Genomic DNA, 26,803 nt, shown 5'->3' on the forward strand with positions numbered 1-26,803 from the left:
CTAGCGGCCCCGGCCCTGGGGCGCCCGAGCGGCCAGAAAACTTTCCCCGCGCCCCTTGGCTTTGCCGTCTCAGGCATCGCTGCCGCGGGGCGCGCACTTCGGGCCCGGGCTTCCTCCCCATCCCGCCCCGTCTGCCCCGCCCGTACCCGCCCCCCCCTCCCGGGCCCTCCGCGCAGACCTGTCCGGGCCGCACCGGGGACTGCGCGACCCAGCGCGGGCAGGTGGCGGGCGCCCCAACTCCGGCCCCCCCCACCCCCCCCTCCTCTTCCCCCAGCTCCGCCCCCATCCCGACCCCCCGACCCCCCCCCCAAGTCCCTCCGCGCAGACCCGTCCGGGCCGGGCCAAGTCCCTCCGCGACAAAGAGGGGCAGGTGGCGCCCCCAGCTCCGCCCCCATCCCGCCGCCCAAGCTCCGCCCCCCACCCCTCTCCCCGCCAGCTTCACCCCATCCCACCCCCCGAAGCTCCGCCCCCATCCCTCTCCCCCGCAGGTCCGCCCCCACCCGCTCCTTCCCTGCCCCCCCCGCCCCTCCACGCAGACCCGTCCGGGCCGCACCTGGGACTCCGCGACCGAGCGCGGGCAGGTGGCGGGCGCCCCCAGCTCCGCCCCCAACCGGCCCTAGCCCCGCCCCCATCCCCGCCCCCATCCCCGCCCCCAGCTCCGTCCCCACCCCTCTCCCCCCCCAGCTCCGCACCCCGCCCCCCCTTCCCGCACCCGACCCTCCGCGCAGACCCGTCCGGGCCGCACCCGGGGACTCCGCCACCGCCACCGATCGCGGGCAGGTGACGGGCGCCCCCAGCTCCGCCCCCAGCCCGGCCCTAGCCCCGCCCCAGCCCCCATCCCAGCCCCGCCCCCATCCCATCCCAGCCCCGCCCCCATCCCAGCCCCGCCCCCATCCCAGCTCCATCCCCGCCCCCAGCTCCGCCCCCAGCCCGGCCCCGCCCCCATCCCCCCCCCCCCCCCCCGGCCCCTCCGTGTAGACCAGTCCCGGAAGCGCCGGGGACTCCGCCACCGAGCGCGGGCGGGATGCGGGGGCGCCCCCGCTCCTCCCCGCCCCGCGCCTCCCCGCCCCGCGCCTCCCCGCCCGCCGCCCCTCGGCGGGGACTGCTGGCGTCGGCCCGCGCGGCTCCCCTCGCCGGATGACATCATGGGAGCCGAGTGAGCGCCGGCCCGGCGAGGGGGCGGGGGAGCTGCGGGCCGAGCCGCCGCGCGTCCGCGGGTGGGGAGGAGCGCGCCGCCCGCCGCTGACAAAGGCTGGAGCTGCTGCGCCGCGGGCCGCCTGTCGCGCTCGGGCCGGTGGCCGCCCGGGCCTCGCCGTCGCCGGTGAGTGGCTCTGCCGGGAGCGCCCCCGCCCCGGACCCCGCCCCGGACCCCGACCCGCCCCGACCCCGACCCGACCCGACCCCGCGCGGCTCGGCGCGGCCCCGGCTCGGAGCGCGGGCGGCAGGTGCCGGAGCGCGGGCGGGCTCGGAGCGAGGCTGGGGGCCGGGGCCCCGGCGGCTGCAGCGCGGGCCCGCTCCGTCCGTGCCCGCCTCTCCGGCCCGGGTCCTGGCCGCCAGCCGCGCCCCCGGGAAGCGCGCCGGGACTCCCGAGGGCAGCCCGCGTCCCGGCGGCGGCGCCCAGTGCCCAGGTGCCCGGCGACCGTCGGGTGGGCTCCGGGCTCCGGGCTCCGGGCGCCTCGGTGCCGCCGCCGGCGGGGCTGGGAGCGCACTCGGGCCCGGGGGTCCTGCGCCCCCGGCGGCGGTCGCTGCTGCAGGCGCCGGGCGAGCCTCGAAGCTCCCGGTGCCGGCGGCCCGGAGTCTCCGCGAGCGCTCGAGGCACCGCCGAGTCGGGGACGTCCCGGGGCGCCCGGGGCAGCGGCGCGCTCGGCCGCAGGGGCGCGGCGGGGCGGGGCGGGGCGGGGGCGCGGCGGGGCAGGTGCTCGGTTTCCCGGGGCGCCCGGGGCAGCAGCGCGCTCGGCGGCAGGGGCGCGGCGGGGCGAGGCGCCGGGGGCAGCGGCCGCAGGGGCGCGGCGGGGCGGGGCAGGTGCGCGGCTTCCCGGGGCGCCCGGGGCAGTAGCGCTCTCGGTGGCAGGGGCGCGGCGGGGCGGGGCAGGTGCGCGTCTTCCCGGGGCGCCCAGGGCAGTAGCGCTCTCGGTGGCAGGGGCGCGGCGGGGCGGGGCAGGTGCGCGTCTTCCCGGGGCGCCCAGGGCAGTAGCGCTCTCGGTGGCAGGGGCGCGGCGGGGCGGGGCAGGTGCGCAGCCGGGCAGGTGCGTCTTCCCGGGGCGCTCGGGGCAGCGGCGCTCTCGGCGGCAGGGGCGCGGCGGGGCAGGACAGGTGCGCAGCCGGGCAGGTGCGCGGCGGGGCAGGTGCGCGTCTTCCCGGGGCGCCCGGGGCAGCAGCGCTCTCGGCGGCAGGCGCGCGGCGCGGCAGGTGCAGGCTCGATGGGCCGCGGCTTCCCGGGGCGCCCGGGGCCACTCGTAGTGTCGGGAGGTCCCTGCGGGCCGTGGGGGCTCCAGCCCGGGGATGCGCCGCCTCGCCGCGGCCGGGCTTGGGTGCTGCGGGGACTCGGGGCTGCGGGGGCCCAAGGAGCCCCGCCGACCCCGCCGACCCCGCCGACCCGCGCCCCCGCGAATCCCTCCCGTCCGCCCGACTCCGGCCTCCAGGCCGCAGAGCGCTGGTACCTACCGGGACGTCCGATTTCCACGTCGAGCCATTTCCAGAAGCACGAAAGTTTGCTGCTCCGGGTCCCGTTACTTTCTGTTGGAGTTTGGTCCGCCGCGGTCTAGGGCGCCCGAGGGCCCAGGGGCCGGCGCGGGCGTGGAGCGGGCGTGGGCGGGGGCTCGCGGCCTGGGGCTCCGGGGCCCGCCTCCAGCCTCCGAGCAGTGCCCCGGCCGGTGCAAGAGGGGAACAACCTGTTATAATGCAAATCGTGATTCTACTTTCTTTTTCTTGAAAAGGTCTGGCTGCCTTGCCGTGAGACCCCTGCTGCTTCTTTAAAGGACAGGTGATCTTTCCAGTAGGGTAGAATAAAAGTAAATTTTCTTGACCAGCGATTGATCTTCTGATAAAGTGGGAGGTCTCTTTAGAACGGACCTAGTGGAAGATGAGTGGGATTTAAAAATGTGGTGGAAGTGCAAAAGGAGCTGCAGGATGAGATGAGATGAGGGAGGGAGAGTTTACTGGATGTAACTGGGGGGACTAAAAGGATGTCACGTCAGTTTTTGGCTTTTGCAAAAGCTCACTGTTGGCCTTTACACACTCGTCGCTCCTCCTGGGAAGTCAGGAATTAGATTTTTGATTGTGTTATGTTATATGAAGAGGCCACTGATACGAGCTTACCCGGATGCAGGACTTTTGGGGTTAGCAGCGACACTTACTCCGTGATTCAGAAGTAATTTTATTTCATTATTTGTTTCCTGACTTCTCATCACAAAGGGCTCCACCTGTTTGTTCAAAAGTTTTATTGCTCTTTAACTTTGCTGGAGTCTTCTCTTTATAGTAAAAGTTAAGGGGCTTTACCATGAAGGTTCTTAGAGAACCTGTTGCCGATGTTGGCTGCCTTTCTTACATATTAGAGTGACAAAATCTCTTTGAAATTAGCCCAGTGAACATACGGGCTGCTGATGTGCTTATGCGATGGGGTGTACCCAACATAAAAATACGCATTTGTATAAAATATATATAATCCCAATCAGACAGTGAGTGAGCAGCCGTAAGCAGGAGGCATACGGCATTTGGCTGGTGGTGTTTGGCGGGTGATATTTCTTTTAACAATAGAATGTGTTATTCCCTTTATGTGGTAAGTAAAAGTCTCCATTAAAGATAACAGGTTACGGTTTATGTTTGAAATCTTTGGCTTCGAAAATATTTATTTACCCAAGAAGGTAAACAATGACCTGGGTGCATACACTAGACATACACTAGAATATGTGAGAAAAGTGCTCAGAAAGTGTAAGCATCTTATAAATATATATGATTTCGTATATTCGATAGGCAGTCCAATGTTGTTTTTAAAAATACGAAGTAAAATAATATCCCTGAGCTAGAGAATATTATCACGATGTTTTTTTAAGGTATTCACAAATACTTGGGCATCTTGTCACATCCGGTTGCTTAGCTGGGGAGGTGAGAAGAAGTTGCCTTATAAGACAAAGGCAAAACTATAGTATCTTGCCCAGAGGAGGCAACAGGGATGTTTCAAGGTCATAGAAAAGAGCGTGATGTCAGAATGCTGGAAGATTCCTAAGAAGAGAGTACGTGGGAGGACTAGGTTTCTATTAGACGGCCTCTTGTTCTCGCTGTTGCAGTTGTCTGATTTGAGCACACACTGTAGGGCGCGTCTGTAACACAGTGAAACACTCTGCCTTCCTTGAGGCAAAATGGTATCTTGAACTCCGTCAGAGATGGTTTCATGGGCTTTTCCATGCTGTTTTTCAACTTCCAGTTTAAGGATGTTTTATGGATCACACAAACCATTGCAGTGTTGACTCTTGTGTAGGCCTTCCATATGGAAATTGGTCAAGTAAGATCTTTTTTGACTGAGAAGTTTTGGTGGCTCAGCTTCTTTGGGATTGTAAAGTCAAGAGTGATAGTCAACTATTGTGAAACGGTAGAAAACATTCCAGAGTGTGAGAGTATCTTATTTCCTGGGTTAAAATAGCATCATTAATGGAGTTCTTAAAAGCCAAATTCTAGGAAATTTGACACAAAATCTCCAGAAGCCAGAATCATCCTTTTGTTTCGTATTGGACACATTGTGCAACTGAATGGGCCTCGATGGCACTATTACTATTTTGTTAGAGTTTTTATTTTTAAATACCCTCTACCGCCAAGATGGGGCTTGAACCCGCGACTCTGAGAGCAAGAGTTGTGTGCTCTATTAACCGAGCCAGCCAGGCACCTCTATCACATATTTTCTATTTCCCAGTGTCAGAATGGTGAACCCTGGGTCGGAAATACGAGTTCTAGTCTGGCTTGGTCATGCAGTGGAGGACAGGCTTCAGATCTCTTGAACATTAATTTCCTTCCCTTCAAAATAAAGACGGTAATAGCTGCCCTGCATTTCTCGCAGGGTATGGTGCACACAGCAAATGAGCCGATTTCTATTTTACACAACTAGTATTTTTAATTAGTGGCATTCTTGACAATTCATTTATTGCAATTTGTCATAAAAGTTGTTAAATGGGTTGTTGTATGTCTTTAATCGCAAGTTTGCTAGCAACAAATTCCCTCATTTTTTGTGCCTGAACATCTTTTTATACAGCCTTTATTTTTAAAGACTGTGTAAACAGGACATAGAATTTTTGTTTGGCAGTTTTTTTTTTTCTTTCAACGCTTTAGTTTATTCCATCAAACCTGTTGGTCTTGTGGTTTTGAAGATCATGTGTCTTTGTCTCTGGCTAATTTTAAAATTTTTCATTTGTCTTTATTTTTCTTCTGTTTTACTCTGATGTTTCTAGGTACACTTTTCTTTTTATTTAGCCTCCTTAGAGTTTGAGGAGCTTCCTGAATTTGTGGATTGGTATGTTTTAGATGAAATTCATCGGCAAATTCTTGACACAGAGCTCTACTCCACTGTTTCTTTTCATTTTTTTCTGAGATCTCAGTTATAGGTTTGATGCATGGTTTCACTGTGCCCAACATGCTCATACTTGTTTCACAATTTTCTCCTCTTTCTTTCTCTATATATACTTGTGTGAATATTTTCCTTTGACTTTTTCTTCCAGTTTTCTAGCCTGCTTTCCATCACTATACCTGTTATAGCGTCAAGCTCATCTATGGGTTATTACTCTAGTTACTGTATTTTTTCGGTTTTCAAATGTGCATTTCATTCTTTTCTATAGATACCAGTTAATCTATTTTTTCACCTTTTTCCTCTGTTACTTTGAACGTACTAATCAAAATTCTTTTTTTTTTTTTTAAAGATTTATTTTTATTTATTTATGATAGTCACAGAGAGAGAGGCAGAGACACAGGCAGAGGGAGAAGCAGGCTCCATGCACCGGGAGCCGGACGTGGGATTCGATCCCGGGTCTCCAGGATCGTGCCCTGGGCCAAAGGCAGGCGCTAAACCGCTGCGCCACCCAGGGATCCCCTAATCAAAATTCTTTTAAAATTTTGTCGGTTAATGCCAATAACTGGATTACTGTGAGCTTTTTTTTTCAGTGTCTCTTTAGTCTTTGTTTTAGTAATTGAGTATACAGATTCTAGAGGCTCTAGATGATTCATTTAAGTCCAAAGAGTTGTCAGCTTTCCTTCTGCTAAGCAAAGAAGATGGAGAGGTGGCCAATCCTGTACTCTAATCAGTGACTGGGCTGAGTCAAGTGCTAAGTCTTCATACCTTGGAGGGGAATCTAGCTCTAGCTGCTGAGGCATAGATATTTAGAGCATCCCCTGGAGCGTTCACAGGTACTAAATACAATTCAGGGCAATACTTCTGAGAATCCTGCTCTTCGGTTCAGAAGCTTTCTTCCTAGCATCATATGTATAGCTTCGTATGGCAGCAAATGTCATGGGTAAAACTATGCGTGTGTCACCTTGATGTTTCATCGTTTATTTCTCACTCAGATCTCGGTGCCTCCTGTCCCTAATATCTTCATCTCCAGCCCCATAAAACTGCTAAAACGTCTGCTGGATTCCCTGTCCCATATGTGTGGTCCCCTGCTCAAGCAAAGCCCATATTCTCAGCTCTTGGTGTCTGTCTAGATTGGCAAATGCCACCACGCTTCAACCCAGGGGGGAGAAAAGCATCATCAAAATTCAGCTCCCCCCTTCGATGCCTCCTGCATCTGAAATCTTGAACCTAGTAAATTCAACTTCATGGTGACTAAATATAATAAATTGGCAAAACTCGTCTTTCTCCTAGGAGTGCTCTACACGCAGCACACACACACGTGCACACGTATGTATGTAAAAACTCCCTTTTTGTTCTGAACACAGGCATCCCATGATCCGTGAATCACTCTAACTTTGCAGATGAATCCCACAAATAGGCAGTGAAGAATGCAGGAAAAGCCTGGAGCTTCCCTCTTCTAGAGACCGTTGTCCTTTATCAAGTTGTTACTGATTACAGAGTGATAGCTTGTCATTGGCGTATAATAGAGTCAGTAAGTTAATAGGGTATCAACTTCTCTTCTCATTGGCATGTGGACGACTATCCCCCAAACAAGAATATATTTCTTCCAGAAGAAATGTTGCAAATGGTAGTTAGTAGCTTTAGAAATAATGTCTTTAACAATATACTTCAAGTAGGGCTTAAATTAACTACACTTCTGTGGATTGACCTAGAATTTTTGTGGAATCTGTCTAGCGACGGATGGATACTCAAAGTGAACTAAAATATACGATGCTATTTTTAAGTGATTGTATATTCCAGATAACATATTAGAAATCACTGAGCTTCTGTCTTACAACCAGGATGTTCAGAACGGCGGGAATGGGATCTACCTGCCCGCCTTCCCCTCCGTGGCCTGCGGGACGTGAGGAGATTCGTGGAGCGCGGTGAGAGTGAGAAATTCGGTGCCAAGGTGTGGCTTTGCTCGTTATCTGAGCTGACGCTCCGATGAGCAATGCTGTGACTCTCTCAGGGTGTGTCCCGCCCTTGGGCCTGCCATACATCCTTTCAGACTCACTTCCAGTTCTGTCCACGATCGTGGCAAACGTGGTAGGCAGGCCGTGCCTCAGTTGTGTTGGCTTCTCACCTGGAACTGATGCTGAGCACCTTTGGCCTTCTGCTGGATGGTTTTAGCAGGGTGCCTTGTGTCTCCCTCTGCCCCTAAAAGTGTAGCCTCAAAGTGGGGAGGAGCTAACGCCCCCTAAGAACCCCTCAGTCAGTGGGGATGGGTGGGCGGTTGTGCTGGGAGAGAGGCTTTCTGCAGTTCCTCCGAGGGGCCAGGTGGAGTGGAGCGTCACTTGGCCACGGTGACAACCCAGCTCCATGTACTTGTTTGGGTTGTATTTCCTATTTCACTTTACATGGTGCTTCATTCTTATTCTCTGGGGTTGCCTTTTATTTATTTTATTTTTTAAGTATATTTATTTATTGATGAGAGACACAGAGAGAGAGAGAGTTAGAGACACAGGCAGAGGGAGAAGCAGGCTCCACGCAGGGAGCCCGACGCAGAACTCGATCCCAGAACCTTGGGGTCACGACCTGAGCCAAAGGCAGCCGCTCAACCGCTGAGCCACCCAGGCGTCCCTGGGATTGCCTTTTACTATTAGCACATAAGTTTTAATTTTGCATTCTGCTTTTAAAGAGAACTTGGCCTAAGATTCATGCCAAAATACTTTTTTTTTTCTGTGGAGGAAAATGAAAAAAAAAAAAAAAAGAAAGAAAAAGCATCAGACTAAGCCACATCCATTTACGGTGGGAGAGGTGGTAGGGGAAAAGCTAAAACAATGTATTTTTCAAAGGTATTTGGTTTACAAATCTGTCATCTTTCAAGTCACCAAGTGAGGCCAGTGAAAGAATTCTTTTACTAACTATGAGGTCATCTGTGGATGTAATCAGTTTCCCTCCCTCGCTCCCTCCTTTTTTACTTCCCCTTAATATATATTCCCTGATTAGGTTCTGGTGGTATAATGAGTAGTAAAATGTGGTGTGATTACTGCCTCTTTGGAAAGTTTTATTTCTGTGAAATTAATTAGGTAAGTACACAAACGGAAGCACACGTGCCAGAGTGAATGCCTTGAAGGACAAGAACACAGTGACCAGAAAGCCTGTTGTAGGAGTTTGACTTAGCCAGGGAGATCCGGGCCAGCCGCCTTGAGAGGGTGACACTTGAGCTGCCATCGATCAACAGGATGAAAACGAGTTAATTAGATGGAGAGAGAAGGGAAGAGTTTTCTAGCAGAGGGACAAAGGAAGCGTGCTCAAGACCCGTTGTCCGGAAAGCTTGACAGTTTCGAGGGAGTCCAGATAAGCCCGAAGGAGGGCGATGTGCCAAGTAGGAGGGACTGTCACAAAATGCTGCTTTGAGTATTAAAGGATGAAGTGTGTACGCACGTATGTATGTGATTGTGTGTGTGTGTGTGATGGTGACAGTAAGGAGGGGCCTTGTGAATAAACCAGATGATGTTGGAGCAAAAAGCAAATCTATGCAGGACCTGGGGAGAACAGTATATAATCCACGCAGACTAGCAAATACTTAAAGTCATGGATATTTAAAAATGTGAGAATTGTAGGAATTGATGATTTTTAGTTAGTGGATTTCTAGTTACATAGAGTTGAAAGATAAGGGATGAGGTATTTATTCATTTATTGATGGATTTATTTGTCCTACCTCTTGATGATATCTTAAGACCTGCATCAAAAGCTTCTAAAACTCTATATCTAAGTAGTTTTATATTGTTACAGAATTTATAGATTTTAATTAGTTATTTGTTAATTTTTAGGTAATTGTAGGTAGACTTTTCTCTTTTAAAAGCATTTCAACTAAAATTTGACTTGAGATTGATTTTAACAGTGTAACACCCGCGTCTGTAGAGATGGTGCTGAAGCATGGTGCAGGGCCACATTTAATTACTCCGTCCCAGATGAGTTTCTGTGCTTAAGTTTTAATAAATTTAAGTTGCCTACGTACTCACACAAGTTTGGATTCTGGTTCTGCTAATTTCTCCCAAATTTGAAACTCAAGGAACTAGAGTCAAATTGTTTTCCACTTAGAGCTATATTTCCTTTGATATTTCTTAGCAATTTTGCCTTAATGGAACCCAAAGTTATATTCCAGACACAGTGTGAAGTGACCCTTTTTAAGATTTAGCATAATATATACAAGAGCTCTTGCCCACAATTCTCCCTTTTTAATTATTATATACCTTGGTTTATTTTTATTGGTTACTTTCAAACTTAATCTCTTATGAAATCTCTTAATCCTGTATTGTTTTTAAAACGCTTAATAAGGGGCATCTGGGTGGCTCAGTGGGCTAAGCATCTGCCTTTGGCTCAGGTCCTGATCCTGGGGCTCTGGGATCGAGCTGGTGCGGTGTGGGGCTCGCTGCTCAGTGGAGAGCCTCCTTCTCCCTCTCCCTCTGCCCCTTCCTCCCCCGCCCCGAATATGCACATCCCCATGCTCATTTTCTGTCTCTCGCTCTATCTCAAATAAATAAAATCTTTTAAAAATGTTTGATAAGTAAATGGAGAAACAAGTATTTTATTCAGTAATTACTACATGGCAGAAAGATTTGTACCATGAACAATAAGAGGGGATTAGAAGTGGGGGAATTAATTGGGCAGATTATCGAAATGTTGAATAACAAGTATAAAAGGTAAAGTCTGGGACTTCTCAATTTGTTCCTTACAACATTCATAGTAGAGGAGAACTACCCTTGGACTGTGAAAAACAAAATCAGAGAAATATCTCCTCCTTTAGTTTCTGTAGACAGACACAAGTTAAGAAACCAATCTTAAAAGCAGTGGTAATAGACACTGTTTCTGTGGACTTTTGTCATTAGGGTGAACCATAGTTACCAATACTGTTAAATACTGTTAAAATGATGCAAAAGGCGTTAAAATTTTTCCACCACTCAGGACTCAGTAACTTGGTTTTTCTTTAAACATTAAAAGGACGTATTTCAAAATGTTGATGGTCGTCATAGAACTATTGTTGGTTTTTTTTTATCCAACTATTTTATCCGTATTTTCCAAATAATCTTTAATAGGTATGATTTATTTTTGCTAAAGTAAATAAATACTTGAATGAAAAGAAATGACCATCTGAAGCAAAACTTCAAAGTGATAGCTTCCGTTAAATCGGAATTGTTCTATTGTGGGGGTTGGTTATTTTTTTTAATACTTTTGTGCATGAATTGCAATATCTTTTGATAGAATTACATATAGAGAAAAATGATATGAAAGGAATCTTCTATTTCATGCTAAGTTACACTCAATGGAGATACATCTAGTGGGAAAATTTCTTTGAATAATTTGACTCTCAATGGTATAGGATACAACTCTTACTGGGATCTAAGAATTTTTTTCCTTGAAATATAGTGACACAGTACACAGTGTTACATTCGTTTGAAGTGTACAGCACAGTGACCGGACAGCTGTACATTCATCACGCTGTGCCCAACACAAGTGTAGCTACCATTTGTCACCATACGATGCGATTTCGGTACCACTGACTATGTTCCCTGTGCTGTGCCTCTTATCCCTGGGACTTACTGGTTCCGTGACTGGGAGCCTGTATCTCCCACTCCCCTTCACCCATTTTGCCCATCACCCAGCCCTTCCATTCTGGCATCCATCAGTTTGTTCTCTGTATTTATGGGTCTATTTCTACCTTTTATTTGTTTGTTTTGTTTCTTTGGATTCCACATATTAGTGAAAATTATACGGTATTTGTCTTTCTTGGACTTATTTCACTTGGCATAATACCTTCTAGGTTCATGCATATTTTTGCAAGTGGCAAGATCTCATAATTTTTATGGCTGAGTAATATTTCTGTGTGTGTGTGTGTGTGTGAGAGAGAGAGAGAGAGAGAGAAAGAGAGAGAGAGAGAGAGACCACATTTTCAGTATACTTCTACGGTCTATGGACACTTGGGTTGCTTCCATCTTGAGTATTGTAAATAATTGCAATAAGCATAACGATGCCTGTATCTTTGAATTTGTGTTTTTTGTTTTTCTTTGGGTAAATACCCAGTAGTGGAATCAGCGGATCAGATGGTAATTCTATTTTTAATTTCTTGAGGAAACTTCATACTATTTTCGCTAGGGGCTGCACTGATTTACATTCCCACTAACAGTGCATGAGATTTCCTTTTTCTTCACATTCTCATTTTTTTCTTTTGGAGTCTGGCCATTCTGACAGACATAAGGTAATATGTCATTGCATTTGCATCCCCTGATAATTAATGATATTGAGCATGCTTTCATCTGTCTGTTGCCTAACTGGATGTCTTTTTTTGGAGAAATGTCTTTTCAGGTCCTCTGCCCATTTTTAAAATTGGAATTAATGCTTGTTTTAAATAAGTTATTATCGTCACTGACTTATTTTAGTAAATAACTAAAAGAACAATTTAAAATTACCAAGTTTTCCTTTTATCTGTTTTTTGAAGAGCAAAGAGTAACCTATATTTTTTCCTTTCCGTCTCTCTCTTTTTTTAGTGGTGGTAACAGTTACGTCGATTGCAGACTCTGAACTTACAAGCCCTTTAGTCCACATGGGCTCCTACTCACTTAGCAGCTGTGGTGTGAATTTGATCATGTGCACCTACCTCATCATGTGGTTGCTCGGGGGGTGTCTATGCTTTTAGAAATGAAATGCTTTTATATTCTTCCTCAATGAGAGAAAAATGATTATATTTTACTTAGGGAAATGTCTGTTATGTAGAGAAAATTTGAAAATTTATTTTTAAACAGAAAAGCTTAGTTTCCCTATTAGAGAAATGGGAGACAATGGTCATTGGAAAAGCTGATTCTAAGCCATAAAAAGCTGTTTTAGAATAATGTCTATTCATCTGTGAGGGGACACTGGCCAGAATTGCTTAATGCTTTTAAATGTTGATTTCCTTTTCTGCAATACATGGATAATAGTACAACTTTCTATGAGGGTTGTCATGAGGGTTAAAGGTAGTAAGTAAATCTCTTAATAGATAGTAGGTATTTAATGTAAGTAGTTCATACCATTGTTAAAGTTAACATAGATCCTTTAAACTGTCAGGCATAGTTTTTTTTTTTTTTAATGAGATATATGTTATACACTTAAAGTTTTGAGTTGTCTTGGTACTTTTTAGGTGTGGATGAAATTTGGAGATTTAGTTGCATGAGACAAAGAAATTTGACAACAATAACCACCATCACCTCCACGTAGATAAACAAAGGAATAATGGAGAGTATTAATAATTGGCATCATTATACAGCAAGTGTATATTCTTCCTTTCTTTCGCTTCCTTCTTTCTTTCTTTCTTTCTTTCTTTCTTTCTTTCTTTCTTTCTTCTTTCTTTCTTTCTTTCTTTCTTTCTTTCTTTCTTTCTTTCTTCTTTCTTTCTTTCTTCTTCTTTCTAATTTTCAATAATGAGAGCATTTCACTTTGATAGTAGTAATATGAAGGAAACTTTATTTGAAGGATAAGTTAATTGCTTAATTATTATTTTGTGAAGCGTATGCACCATAAACATTCCACTTGATACCAAAGGGTATTTTTACTAGACCATAGTAGTATAGTAAACACAATGCAAAATAAAAGAATAAGTGTGGAGTTTTTTCAGCATTTTTATAGCTGTCAAACTTCAGGTAAAGCATATCTATTGTAAAAAAATTTAAACGACATAGAAACATTAAGAGTGAAAAATAAAAGTCCTCCTTCAATTCCCTCTCAACTCAAAAATATTGACTTTCTTCCTGAGATGTATCTAAAATATAGACATTTCATTCTCACATACAGCATATACAGTGATGCTCAGATAGATAAGAATATACACATTCTGATAAATATGCATTGTGCTGTGCCTTGTCGTCTTATAATGTCTCTTGGACATCTTTTTTCATGTCAATGTAGTCTACCAACTGTATGGTATTATTACATTTTGGAGGTGTTCTCCAATTCTATTTCTAGAAAAACTTGCGTGTGGGCATAGAGAGACATAAATTTATGATAATGTCATTTGTGCTAATGTAAAAATTCTAAAAATTATTAATTATAGTATCTTGAAGCAATTGAATACTATGTAGATGTTAGAATGAACTAAAATTTCCATGTGTCAGTGTAGCTCAATCTTTAAAATTTGAGTGAAATAGGAAGCTTCAAAGGATAATTATAATGTTACATCACTTTCAGAACCCTTACAACCATAAAAGTAATTTTATATATTAGTTATAGATACTTAAATATGTAGTAAAATTGTGAAAATGCGGTCATGGTGTTCAGAGGCTAGATTTCTGTTTTCAGCAGATCTTTACAGGCCCGTCTATCCTTACAGATGATGATATTCTCAGTGTGGTGGTTGTGTCAGTTTACATGTCCTTCAGCAATGTTTGAAGAATTATCAGATTTCTTATTTTTTGCATGTAAAAATCTAAATAACTCAGTGGTGTTTTGTTTTCCTTTACACAGTGCTGTTGACCATTTTTATATGTTTTTTAAAGGTTTTATATATCTTACATATTTATTTGAGAAAGAGAGAGCATGTGTGTGTGTGAGCAGGAGGAGGGGCAGAAAGGGAGAGAGAGGATCTCAAGCAGAGCCAGACTCCGGGGCTCCATCTCAAGATCCTGAGATCACGACTGGAGTCAAAACCCAGAGTCCAACCAGCTGAACCACCCAGGTGCCCCAGAGCATTTTTCATATCTTGTGAGGACCATTTAAATCTTCCCTTTTGTACATTACCTTTTAAATACTTTGTTTTTATTTTCCCCTTAGGTTTGGATTTTTATAATTCACTTCTAAGAATTGCTTGTACATCTTGAGTACTTTCTATCGTTTATGTTCATCGAAAATATTTTCTTGTTCTCTCTTTAAAAATTGTATTACAGTGTCATTTATTACGTAGAGATTTTGAAATTTTATTACTCTCAGTTTTAGCATTCATTTCCTCTATAAATTTGGCTTTACTTGTTGGAGGAGTCTTTCTTTTTTTTTTTATTTTTATTTTATTTATTTATGACAGTCACACACAGAGAGAGAGAGAGAGAGAGAGAGAGAGAGAGAGAGAGGCAGAGACACAGGCAGAGGGAGAAGCAGGCTCCATGCCGGGAGCCCGACGTGGGATTCGATTCCAGGACTCCAGGATCGCGCCCTGGGCCAAAGGCAGGCGCTAAACCGCTGCGCCACCCAGGGTTCCCTGGAGGAGTCTTTTCTTAGAGATTATAAAGAGATTCTAAAGATCCAGTTCCGTATTGAAGGCATTAATGCTTTGGACTAAGGTCTCTGGCATAGTTGGGATTTTTTCTGGTTGTTCAAAAGTGGAGACCACCATCCACTCCTCACCCCCTGGCCTGTACATAGCCAACCGTCCTACCTTAATTTTTCCATTGATTTGTAAGGCTAAGTCTGGCATATGTAAGTGTCATATATTTAAATCTATTCTCTCTAATTCTGTGCCAATTCAAAACTTGATTCTTTGATCCTTTGAACATTATAAGCTGTCTTTATGTCTGTCAGAAAGAATTCTACTCCTTAGTTTTCAAAATTGTCTTGGCTGTTTTTATAAACTTTTCCATATTATTGTGGCATCTGTCTGTTAAGTTCCATGAAACATTCTACATGATGGATATTCTTCAGTTGTTTCTTTAGACCAGTTCTCCATGGAGCTCTGTCCTTTGTGATTCTTTGGCTTCTGACTTCTTACTGGATTTAACCGGTGGGAGGCACCAGCAGGAGCCTGGGGAGAGAGCGAGCGAGCTAAGGGAGTTTATTGCTCTGGCTCCCTCTCTGGCTTTGGCAGATGTGGCAATAGATGGGTACATACTTCTGTTCCCACAAGTCCTGTATTACAAGGCTCCGGTTCCATCTGGATTTCCCTAACTCCAGAGCTTCCCTTCCATCATGTCTGGGAGGTAGTGGTGGTTGTGGTAGTGAAGGGAGAGATAACAAGCAACATCCTTCCTTTAACTATCATCACATCTCTGTACCGAGTCCCTTTGGATGTGATTTATCTTTTCTTTAAGCCTCTGACTTATCCCCTGTTGGGGTTGGAAGCGCATTGATTTTATAGTTTAATTTGAGAGGACTGTCATTTTTGAGATAGAGCCTAGTAATCCACATATATGTTACACATCTCTGTTTATCTAGTTCTGCTTCTGGGTGCTTTGATGATATTGTAAACTTTTTTTCTATATAGATCTCCCTTAACTTCCGTAAGTCTTATTCCCAGGATGATTATTTTTTTTCCGTAATTGTGAATATTTAAAAAGACACACATTCTAAATTGTTGTTGGTGATGAATATTGATTTTTACATGTTGACTTTCCATCCAGCAAACTTGCTATTTTGCTTCTTCTGGTAGATTTTTTTGAGGTTCTCTTCTATATACTGGGTAGATAATCATGTTGTCTCTGTATCATAAAAATAATAACAACAATCATTGCTGAAACTTATTGAGAACTAACTTTTTTGAAAGATACTTTAAGCAGAATCACTTATTTAATCTTTATTTCAAATCTATGATATAGATACTATTTTTACTGTGTATTTATACTTTAAAACATTTTTTTGAAAAATTTATTTATTTTTCCCTAGTTTTATTGAAATATAATTGACATAGAACGCTATATAAGTTGAAGGCGTGGAATGTGAGGTTTACATACACATATGTGCTGTGAGATGATTACCACAGTAAGTTCAGTCAACACATCCATCATCTCGTATAGTTCCTTTTTTTGTGTGCGATGAGAAATGGGGGATCTCGTCTTTGAGCAAGTTTCATGTATTTAGCGTGGAATTGTTAGCTAAGCCAGCATGCTGTACACCACATCCCCAGAACGTATGCATCTTATACCTGGAAGTTGGTACCCTTGTGCCACCTTCACTAGTTCTCCTCCACCCCTGGCAGCCGTCATTCTTCTTCTGTTTCTATGACTTTGGAGTTTTTAGACTCTACATATTAAGTGAGAACAGACAGTGTCTATCTTTCCCTGACTTATTTCACTTAGCATAATGCCCTTATTATCCATGTTGTTACAGATGTCAGGATTTCCTTCTTTTTTATGTCTAAGATTTCACTATATATATACATTTTCCGTATCCATTCATCCACTGATGAACACTGAGGTTATTTCCTTGTGTTGGCTCTTGTGAATAATGCTGCTATGAACATGGGGGTGCAGGCAGTGATTTCTGTTCCTTCAGATATATACACAGAGGTGGGACCGCCGGATCATATGGTAGTTCTATTCTTAATGTTTTAAAAAAACTACATACTGTTTCGCATAATAGCTGTACTAGTTTACATGCCCACCAGCAGTGCATATGGGGTCCCTCTTCTCCACATTCTCACCAGCACTTGCTATCTCTTGTTTTTTTTTTTTTTTTTTTTTTTTGATAGCAACCATCCTAACAGGTGTGAGGTGCATCCTATTGTGATTTCGATTTGCATTTCCCTGATGACTAGTGATGTTGAGTATTTTTCATACGCCTGTTGGCCATCTGTATATGTTCTTTGGAAAAGTGTCTATTCAGGTCCTCTGTCCATTTTTAAATTGGATTATTTATTTTTTATTATTGGGTTCTAAGAGTGTCTTGTATATTTTGGATATTAACTCCTTATCAGGTAGATGATTTGCTAATATTTTCTCCCATTCCATAGATAGACTTTAAAACATTTTTGATTGTTTCTTTTTCTCTGCAGATTTTTAGTTTAATATAGTCCACTGCTTGATTTTTGCTTTTGTTGCAGTGCGCTATTGGTATCATATCTAAAAATTCATTGTCAGACCAGTGTCAAGGAGCTTTTTCCTTATATTTTCTTCTAAGAGTTTTATGGTTTCAGATCTTACATTTCAGTCTTTAATCCATTTCAAGTTAAATTTTGTGAGTGATGTAAGGTAGGGTTCAATTTCCCTAATCGAGAAAAAAGAGGATAAATAAAATCAAAAGTGAAAGAAGCGACATTATATCTGATACTTCAGAAACACAAAGGAACATAAGTGATTACTATGAACACTTCTATGGCAATAAATTATACATTGCTACCAAATGAATATTGGTGTCAAAAAGTCAGAAATAATATCAAGAAAAATAATATGAACATATACTAAAACAAGAACAGCATGAAGAAATGGGGTTATTTCTAGGAGTATGTGGGAAGTTTAATTTTTGAAAAATTAATCTATTAATATAATTCATCCAGTTAACATTTTAAGGACAAAAATTATCAGAGATGTTCAGTAGACACTCCACATTTCTGATTAAAATCATTAGTAAAACAGTAGAAGGAAAATTCATTAGTACGGATGAATGCATACCTAACCTGTTACAATTTTGAAAATTCAAAATCTCTGAAAATATAAGAATCTCTTCTATCACCATTATTATTTTGTAGTTTTCTGGAGGTGGTGGTCAGAGGCTAAGAACATGTATCAGGCAGAAATTTGGACAGGAGTAGACGAATTTATTGTTGTTTGAAATACGACTGTACAACTGTTTGGTAGGGGTTTCTGTGAAAAATCTCCCTCCCTGCGGTGCTTGGGCCCTCTGAACAGATGTCACTCGTACCAAGATTGTCTCCCTTTGGTAACCAAACTATACCTAAAAAACAGAAGAAATGTAGATCTTATGTTATAAATGAAGCAGCCTTGCTGTGGTGCAGTGGTTTGGATATAGGTACAAATGCTATGCGGCTGGTAGCTGGTAATGGCAAATGATGAAGGAATTACTTTGAATTAAACTACTCTAGAACACATTGAAATGAGAAAATCATTCTAATTCTTACGAAAAATGTGAATAGCATATACATCTAAATACATATGTAAAATTTTTATAATATAAAAAGATACAACATAAAATTTCAGTATACTAAAAAGCATACTGAAATGTAAACACTATCAACGAGATTATATAGATAACTGGAAAGTTTTAGGCAAAAATGTAAATATTTTGTTAGAGTGCTAAGATTAGGGTGGCTTTATTTCCTTTTGAAAAAAATATATTTAATATTGTTAAATCATATTTTTAAGAAAATGTTTCCAAAAAAATCATAGCCTTGTTACACGGTTGTGAAGAAGGGTCAGGGCCTAGTGCTGTGCATATACAGCACACCCTGCCTCCTGTGAAGGTGTAACACAAGAAAAACACAATATTAACCTACATTTATGTTACTATTTAATTTTCTAATAGATTGTAGGCACATACATTTTTTCAGTTTAGTTATCACTACAGTCTTTCACATGCTGGCTTTTCTCAGGTGTGCAAACTTTAGAAGAGCCAGGACGATGTATCCATGGGGCCTGCCCGACAGCCTGGCCATAGCCAATTATCAGACATAAAACCCCTGGACTGTTGGTTGGAGCAGATCACCCCTACAAAGTATGTAGGCAAAGAGTATTATCCATATTTATATGAATGAGAAATTTGTTTTGAAAGGTTAATGATCGGGGATCCCTGGGTGGCTCAGCGGTTTGGCTCCCGCCTTTGGCACAGGGCGCGATCCTGGGGTCTCAGGATCGAGTCCTGCGTCAGGCTCCCTGCATGGAGCCTGCTTCTCGCTCTGCCTGTTTCTCTGCCTCTCTCTCTCTCTCTCTCTCTCTCTCTGTCCATCATGAATAAATAAATAAATAAATCTTAAAAAAAAAGAAAAGTTAATGATCTTGGCCTAATAAGGGTTGGCAGAAAGCATTCTTTTGTATTAGGAACCCTATTATTGTGCTTCCTGGGTTACATCATATTACTAGTAATATCAGGAGGTCCCTACATTCTCTATTCAACAGGAGAATCAGTGAGGTGATATGTGGTGTCAACCCAATATAAGGAAAAATATACACAGATGCCTCTTGATGATAATACCCTCATTGACTAATAGCGTACAAGACAATTACACCGAATACCAGTTTTGTTTACAGCTGAAGAGCCAGTTCAGAAGTGAACACATGATGCCTTTAAAACCTTTTACTCCTTGAAAAAATGAGTGGGAAATATCAGAAAGGGAGAAAGAACATGAGAAACTCCTAACTCTGGGAAACGAACTAGGGGTGGTGGAAGGGGAGGTGGGCGGGGGGTGGGGGTGACTGGGTGACGGGCACGTAGGGGGGCACTTGACGGGATGAGCACTGGGTGTTATTCAATATGTTGGCAAATTGAACACCAATAAAAAATAAATTAAAAAAAAATGAAACCTTTTACTCCTTGCGTAGTCCTGCCTCTAGTGTTCTTTCTTCCTTCAAAGTTCCCTGCCCCAGAACTTGCTGGTGAAATTTGGTGGCTTCTGTATGATAGGATCCTGAGAATTCCTTTTAATCACTCACATTATTTTCATATTTTTGATCCTTTCGTATATTTCCAGCTACTCAAGAGAAAACTTGCCAGTCATAGTTTTGGGACCCTGGCATCCTCTCTCAAAGATAAGAATTAACTTAGATTGGTCTACTACTGTTTGTCAAATACTCAAATATTTAGACTTTCTTACTTCTTGAGAAAGAAAATTGGCTTGTCTTAATATACTTGGTTTCTGCCTTCATTTCTTCTCAGATCCAGTCTGTACTTATTACATTTTTTTTTATTAAATATCATCGGGAAATGTCTTTTTCTTGGTGCCATTTATTGATTCTATGAAAGTTTGCCACATGTAAGTCTGAAACAGAATGGAACACATGCACATTTTGTGTATACTACATTGTTTTCTTGTAGGATTTACTGTTAATAAACCTTTTTCCGCCTGGAGTATTGACTTGGGATTATAGCAATTGTGTATGCAACAAGAGTTTATGTGTCCTAATCAGGATTTCTGTTAGGTGTTGTGAGAAACAATTCTACCAATTATATTTTATAGAACAGAAGATTTCCAGAAAAGCAACTAGAACAAAAATGAGGCAGTTGGATAGGTTCAAAACTAAAAGAAAAGAAAATATCAAAATGAGAAATTGGGACAGAGGAACAATTCTTTGTACATATTATTATGTAGATGAGTTTCTAGCTACAGCAAAAGTCTATGTCTCTGTTGCTCAGTAAACTGTGTTAAATAGTGTTACATAAACTCCCTGTCATTTTATATTTCTACTTTCTTCCCCTGTCTTAATTGTCCTTTGATAGATCACAAATTACTATTTATATTTTAGCTACTAGTAACAGAAGTGCACCTTTGGAACCTCAGTTGTATTGGTCACTGTCAAAGATAATTCCTGACCTCCGGGTAGTAAAATGTGACTGGTTTCCAATGCAATTAGTCTTAAGTGTCTGTGTCAGTAAATTTTGGTAAAAGGCCACTGATGGAGGTAGAACTTCGTAGATAGCTCTTGTATGGCTTTGACCTTCATCCACACAAATCCTATGCCCCCTGGTGCTCATGTTTCTGGGGCATTAGCACTAATAAAAACAATCGTCGTTCATTTAGATTTTTCTGGGGTGGAATGCAGCACTATTTTCTTCTAAGAGTTCAGATAATAGTTGGCCATTTTAAAACAAAATAGGGTTGTTCACATGGTTTTGGAGGATTATATGTTTTAAAGTGTGTGTGTCTCTGTTGTAGAGATGATCACTTTATATAACTGTCCATAGATTTTAGAAGTATTCGTTGTTCCTCGGAAAAGATTTTCTGTGTAAGCCATTGTCTGTATTTGTTCACCTACTGTATCTTCCGTATTCCAGGGATACTTAAACTACATATTTGACGATAAAGCCATTTGGTGTTTACCGAGGGGAAAAAAATGAAGAGTCAATCTTAGAATTCTACAAATATTTAACGTACCCATGAGGTTTAGTACGCCTCTGACGCTCTGGATTTATGTTAACACTTTTGGGCCAGCCAGGTACGGATACATGATTAGATTTGTTAGCATTCATTTTTGTAAATGAAATGACATGTTTTATGGTCATTACAGCACAGGGTTATGTATATAATCTCAAAATCCATTCCAAAAGTTATAGATGTTAAGCAGACTTCTACCTTAGGAAGTTTCCTTTTTAAAATTGTACACATTTAAAAGGGAAACATCCAAAAGGCATGACAAGCATTGATGTTTATTATGCGACAGTAAATCCGCCTGGTGCAGGGTTCTTTCGACTGTATTCAACTCCTGCAACCAAAAACAGCTTCCTGAGATTGTAGGGAAATACAGGCAAAGCTCATAGTTGCACAAAGGTCTGCAAAACCAAGAGGACTAACTATCACAGGGGCAGAGTTCAAGTAAAAGAAGGGGAGGGAGAGGGACTGAGAGAGAAACTGACTCTTCCCGGATAAATGGCAATTGCAGTAAATACTGCGCGTATTTTGTAGTATCCATAATGGAGGAACACAAGTTCCATCATAGATCCATGTTGTACAGAGCCATGTATTAGCAAGTGGGACAATAAATAGAGTTAAGAGAGGGCAGTGGGTGATGAAGGATCTGATTTAATTTGAATTTTGGATAACTGTAGACAAAAAGACTAAGAATTCTTGTAATGAATATCAGACCTTTGATATAAGAAAGCACCGGTTTGAAGAGCAAGTGTGGAACATGCAACTTTGGAGGAAGAGAAGAGAATCAGCTGTCATAACATGCAGAGGATACACAGTTAGGACCGAGGTGGATCCGTTCCAGCCGTATTCAGTCCGTGTGTCACCAGTGCTTTTTGTGGATGATTGACCATTAGGACCAGAATCCTTGCACGTTGTTAGGTTCATTGTATGTGTATTTACTTAGTTAATTGTTAATAAACCATATGCATATGGCTTATTTCCAGTTGTGGGTTTAGGTATTCTCTACTAAATATTTGTTTCCATAAAATTCAGAGTTGGAATATCCTTTCGGCCATTATTATAAAAAAGCATGCGAAAACAATTATTGCAATTGGAATTTTAGGTCCCATAGCAGGGATCACAGTGTTGAGGGCCATTTACTGCAGTGTTTCCCCAGGTTCATCCATGGATTCGCTAAATCAGAATATTTTATTTTTTTAATTTATTTTTTAAAGATTTTATTTATTTATTCTTCACACACACACACACACACACACACACACACACACACACACAGAGAGACACAGGCAGAGGGAGAAGCAGGCTCCATGCAGGAAGCCTGACGTGGGACTGATCCAGGATCACACCCTGGGCTGAAGGCGGCACCAAACCGCTAAGCCATTGGGGCCGCCCCAAATCAGAATATTTTAGAAAGGCTATTTAAATGCAGAGCCCCACCTCAGACCAAGTCTTTGGGCAGAGCTGAGAAATCTAGATTTAAACAACTCGCTTAGGTGATGCACGTATACAACAAGCGCCAACTTTATAGAATGCTCTTAGAATAAAGCCTATTCCTGTTTGAGTGTGGACGCACACCACAGCCGTACAACAGGCATTTTTTTTTTTTGAATCTCATTTTTCTTTCCAGCACTTCGCCCTCAAACCATTTTAAAGTGAAGAAATAATAGAGACATAAAGGTCTACAAATACCAGGAATGTTTGTTATGGATTCTTTAGAGACTGAGAATTCTCCTGCTTCACTCAGCAGGGGGGCAGATGCCTCAGAAGCCTTTCAGCCCCTGGTAGTGTCACAAGTAGCCACCTGCTGTGTTAAACATATTGCAAAACCTGGGGGGAAAACAGATTTTTTTTTCCCAGTGGATGAAGCTGGAAGCTTTTATCTTGTAGATAAATCCGGTGGGAGGAAAGCCAGGGGCTTTGCTGGGTCACAGAGTCATCATTATGATGCTCTTGCTAATGATTGCACTAGGACAGTTAATGAGATGAGCTGGGGCGAGTGAGGCTGCATAGGTGCCTAGTACCTGCCTGGCATGCTGATGCCATGGACTAGTCCTGGGGGTTGTGCTCACACTGGCTGCCCACATATGGCACTCTCTGAAATAATGCCATTTTTTAATTAAAAAAAAATCGCTATCAGTGGTTCGCAGATTTTGGTGTGAATCACGGTCACCTGGAGAGCTGCTCAAAAATCCAGATTTCTGGGCCTCACTCCCAGAGATTCTGACAGATTGAATTAGAACAACAGTCCATCATTTTCCCAGTGGCCTCTGTCTCCTGGGAGATGGGCTTGCAGGTGGTCACTAAAATACAGGCACTATGTTAGAGCACGACCAGGACTTGAGAGTATTTTTAAAGAAGAGACATCGTTAGAGCGAAGAACAAACAATTTGAGCTCTAGATGACGCCTTATTTATCTCGTACCCCAGCTAGCTCGTTGAAATTGCAGCATACAAGTAATTTGAAAATTCTGGTGCATATGCAGTGGGTCACACTGTATTTTTACCTTGTGCATAGAGTAGGAACTGTGGACTTCTCAGCCTGATGTAGGGTATATCAGGAGGAAGGACTTCAGATGAGCTTGACTGGGCATCAAATACTCGAGGGGATGTTTGTCTTCAACAGAGGAAGTCGCTGAGGGGTCTGTGTTGGTGTGCAGCAGCAGCAGCAGCAGGAGCAGCACGACTGAAGGGTTTCACTTGAGACACACCTGCTGAAGTTTGTGTGGAGCTCTTAAATGCATCAGACGACAATACTCAAAACGGTGGCAAATGAGAGAAAGAGAGAATTTCTCCCAAAACATCACCTCGGGCACAGAGAGCACTATCTCTCGGAGCCACCACACGCGCAATGCCACACATCACTGGAGTTAATAGAGCGCTTAGAGGCACGACGTGAATGTCCACATCTTCCAAACAGCCTCTAACAGCTGGGTGCAGAGGAGAAGAATTGCTTTCCTTATAAATACACCTATTGAGCCAGCAGTGTTTACTCTGAATCCCCAGAAGAAAATCAGAATCTTTGTTTTTGTAATGCAAGGTTGGGCTTTCTGGAGTAATTAGAAAAAGTCCTTTCTTAAATAGATTGAGAGATCAGAATATGTTAGCCCGCCTTCCTCCAAACATGTTTAAAGAAATTTTATTTATTTATTCATGAGAGACACAGGCAGAGGGAGAGGCAGGCTCCCCGCAGGCAGATGCTCAACCACTGGGCCACCCAGGTGCCCCCTCCTCCAAACACTTTAAAGAAAAATCTCATTGCTGTGAAAATACATGGACAAAATTAAATGATCGTTGGTGCCCCCTTTTACATTCCTATGTTTTCATTTTTTGGTAATGTCCAGTTGCTAAATGTCCGGTCTTATCAATACCTAGAAAAATCCAGTTCTGAAAAGACAAATATTAATGACATTTCCTATCTTATAAACTATGTGGAACTTGCTTGAGTAGCCAGAAAACAGGTTTCATTTTCTTGGAATGATATGAATAATATTCATCTAATTACAACTTAATTCACAACGTGATGATCTCATTCCTTCCTTAATGATATCTGCTTAAACGAATGAACTGCTTAAATTAACCAGGTCTACTAACTCCCATTGACTCAGAGTACTATCAGCTGATGCCTTTTTTCAGCCTTTTAATGACCCCGAGGCAAAAAATCACATTGAAAACATCATTTCTGGGACGCCCGGGTGGCTCAGTGGCTGAGCATCTGCCATCAGCTCAGGTCATGATCGCGGGGTCCTGGGATCGAGTCTTATGCCTCTGCCTCTCTCTCTCTGTGTCTCTCATGAATAAGTAAATACAACCTTAAAAAAAGAAAGCATCCTTTCTTTTTGCAAATATTCTGTTTAGTGTCATTTTTAGATTCTTGCTTTTCTGTTTTTTATCTCAGTTTTTTTCTTTCTTAAGAAAGAAAAGCCGAGGCTTCTTTTAACTTCTAAGTCTTTTTCTGTTGCAGAGGAAACTTCTCTGGGCCTCATATCCAATATTGGTGGGCCAATAACTCTTTTTATTTTTTAGGATTTAAGCCCCTCAGTCATGTTGCCTATCTCCAGGCTATCCACTTCTGACCTCTGTCTATTTCTAGTTATTCCGAGATCCTGGGAGCTTCTGGTGTGCATCTCAGTCTTTCCTACCCCCCTGGGCTCACAGTCCAAGGAGCAGATGTTTCCTAGCCAACGGGGCTCCCCAGGTCTGTTCCGAGCCACACCTTGGGCACTAGTTGTATACTGTGGACTATCATAAGCTCAAGGACGTTGAGGGGGAGATTTTCGTGCCTTCTTGGGGAGTGATTCATATTCTACTTACTAGGAAAAAATAGTCCACCGTGTATAATTTCTGCAGTCTTTCCTCTTTCTTATCATTCTCACCTTGCCACCTGTCACCTGAGCACTGGAGATTTACACAATCTATGGGAGAATCTGAAACTCTTCCTGATGCCATGATGCCTTTTGAGGTTGGTTGACATTCAGTACTAAAGCTAAAATAATAATTCACATTCATTTCTGCAATGCCTCTGCCACTGTAGGGTCCTGAATTTCTTCTATATTGAAGATCGATTGAAGTATAATTGGAATTATTCTCTTAAGTGTGTTTTATTACATTATTATTTTTTAAATTGGCATTTCTTATATGTCTTATGTGTTGTGTGTGTGTGTGTGGAGGGGAGAAGATTTCCTCTACCCTTCTAGGTTCTTTTTGGCTGGTCTATTAATTAAATTGACATACGGCAATATGTAGAAGAAGCCCCAAAGGGCAAATAGGGCAGTTGAGGCTTATATGCCATTTTGAACTAAGGACAAGGGAGTAGGGGTCTGGGGCTTCAAAGGGAAGGAAGGCAATTCATAGGAAGAAGGTAAGAGCAAATATTTGGTAAAGAAGTGCTTTTCATGCCACACAGAGACAATGGGACACAGAGAGGACTATGAACAGTGCCTGCTGTGCTTCCCCAGCTTACCACACCTAGTCCATACTCTTTGTAGCTCTGTCTGTGGTAGCTCTCTGTCTTCCTGAGCCCTCTATCTGAATTCTTAGAGGCATTTAAGGGAGAGGCAAAAAGCTCTTTCTGAGGTCTTCATTGTCTTCAGCTCAAAATAGTTATTTGCCAAAATGGCACATTCTGGGCTGGCATATTCTGCTTCCCCTCAGTGGGTGTGGTAGCCTAAATAATGCCCCCCCATCTCCATTTCCTGATTCCCATAACCTGTGAACATTACTATCTATGGATATAGTGTATATCTATATATAGTGTGTGTGTGTGTGTGTACGCGTACATATATATGAACACATCTACATACAGACACACAGAAAAAGGATTTTGTAAAGGTGGTTAAGTTCTTGAGAAGGGGGGAGTCATCCCGGAATATCTGGTTTGGCCAAATGTAGTCACAACAGTCCTTAAAGAGGGAGATAGGAGGAGTCCTAGTTGGAGAAAGAGATGTGATGACAGGAGCAGAGACTGAAGCAATATCCTTTGAAGTCGGAAAAGGC

The 26,803-nt window shown here is 43.4% G+C and overlaps 1 protein-coding gene across 2 annotated transcripts in view; it reads left to right on the forward strand.

Annotated features, from left to right (window-relative positions):
• The first annotated feature begins 1,089 nt into the window (after positions 1-1,089).
• Positions 1,090-26,803, forward strand: part of MARCHF1 (membrane associated ring-CH-type finger 1) — an 814,327-nt gene continuing 788,613 nt past the window's right edge. Inside the window, exon 1 of one of the 2 annotated variants that reach the window (XM_041738448.1) lies at positions 1,090-1,321. The gene's annotated coding sequence lies outside the window, so the exon portion shown is untranslated. The remainder of the gene's footprint in view (positions 1,322-26,803) is intronic. The other variant, XM_041738446.1, reaches the window with a different exon arrangement.

The sequence above is a fragment of the Vulpes lagopus genome, chromosome 23, assembly GCF_018345385.1.
Source record: "Vulpes lagopus strain Blue_001 chromosome 23, ASM1834538v1, whole genome shotgun sequence".
Classification (NCBI taxonomy): Eukaryota; Metazoa; Chordata; class Mammalia; order Carnivora; family Canidae; genus Vulpes; species Vulpes lagopus.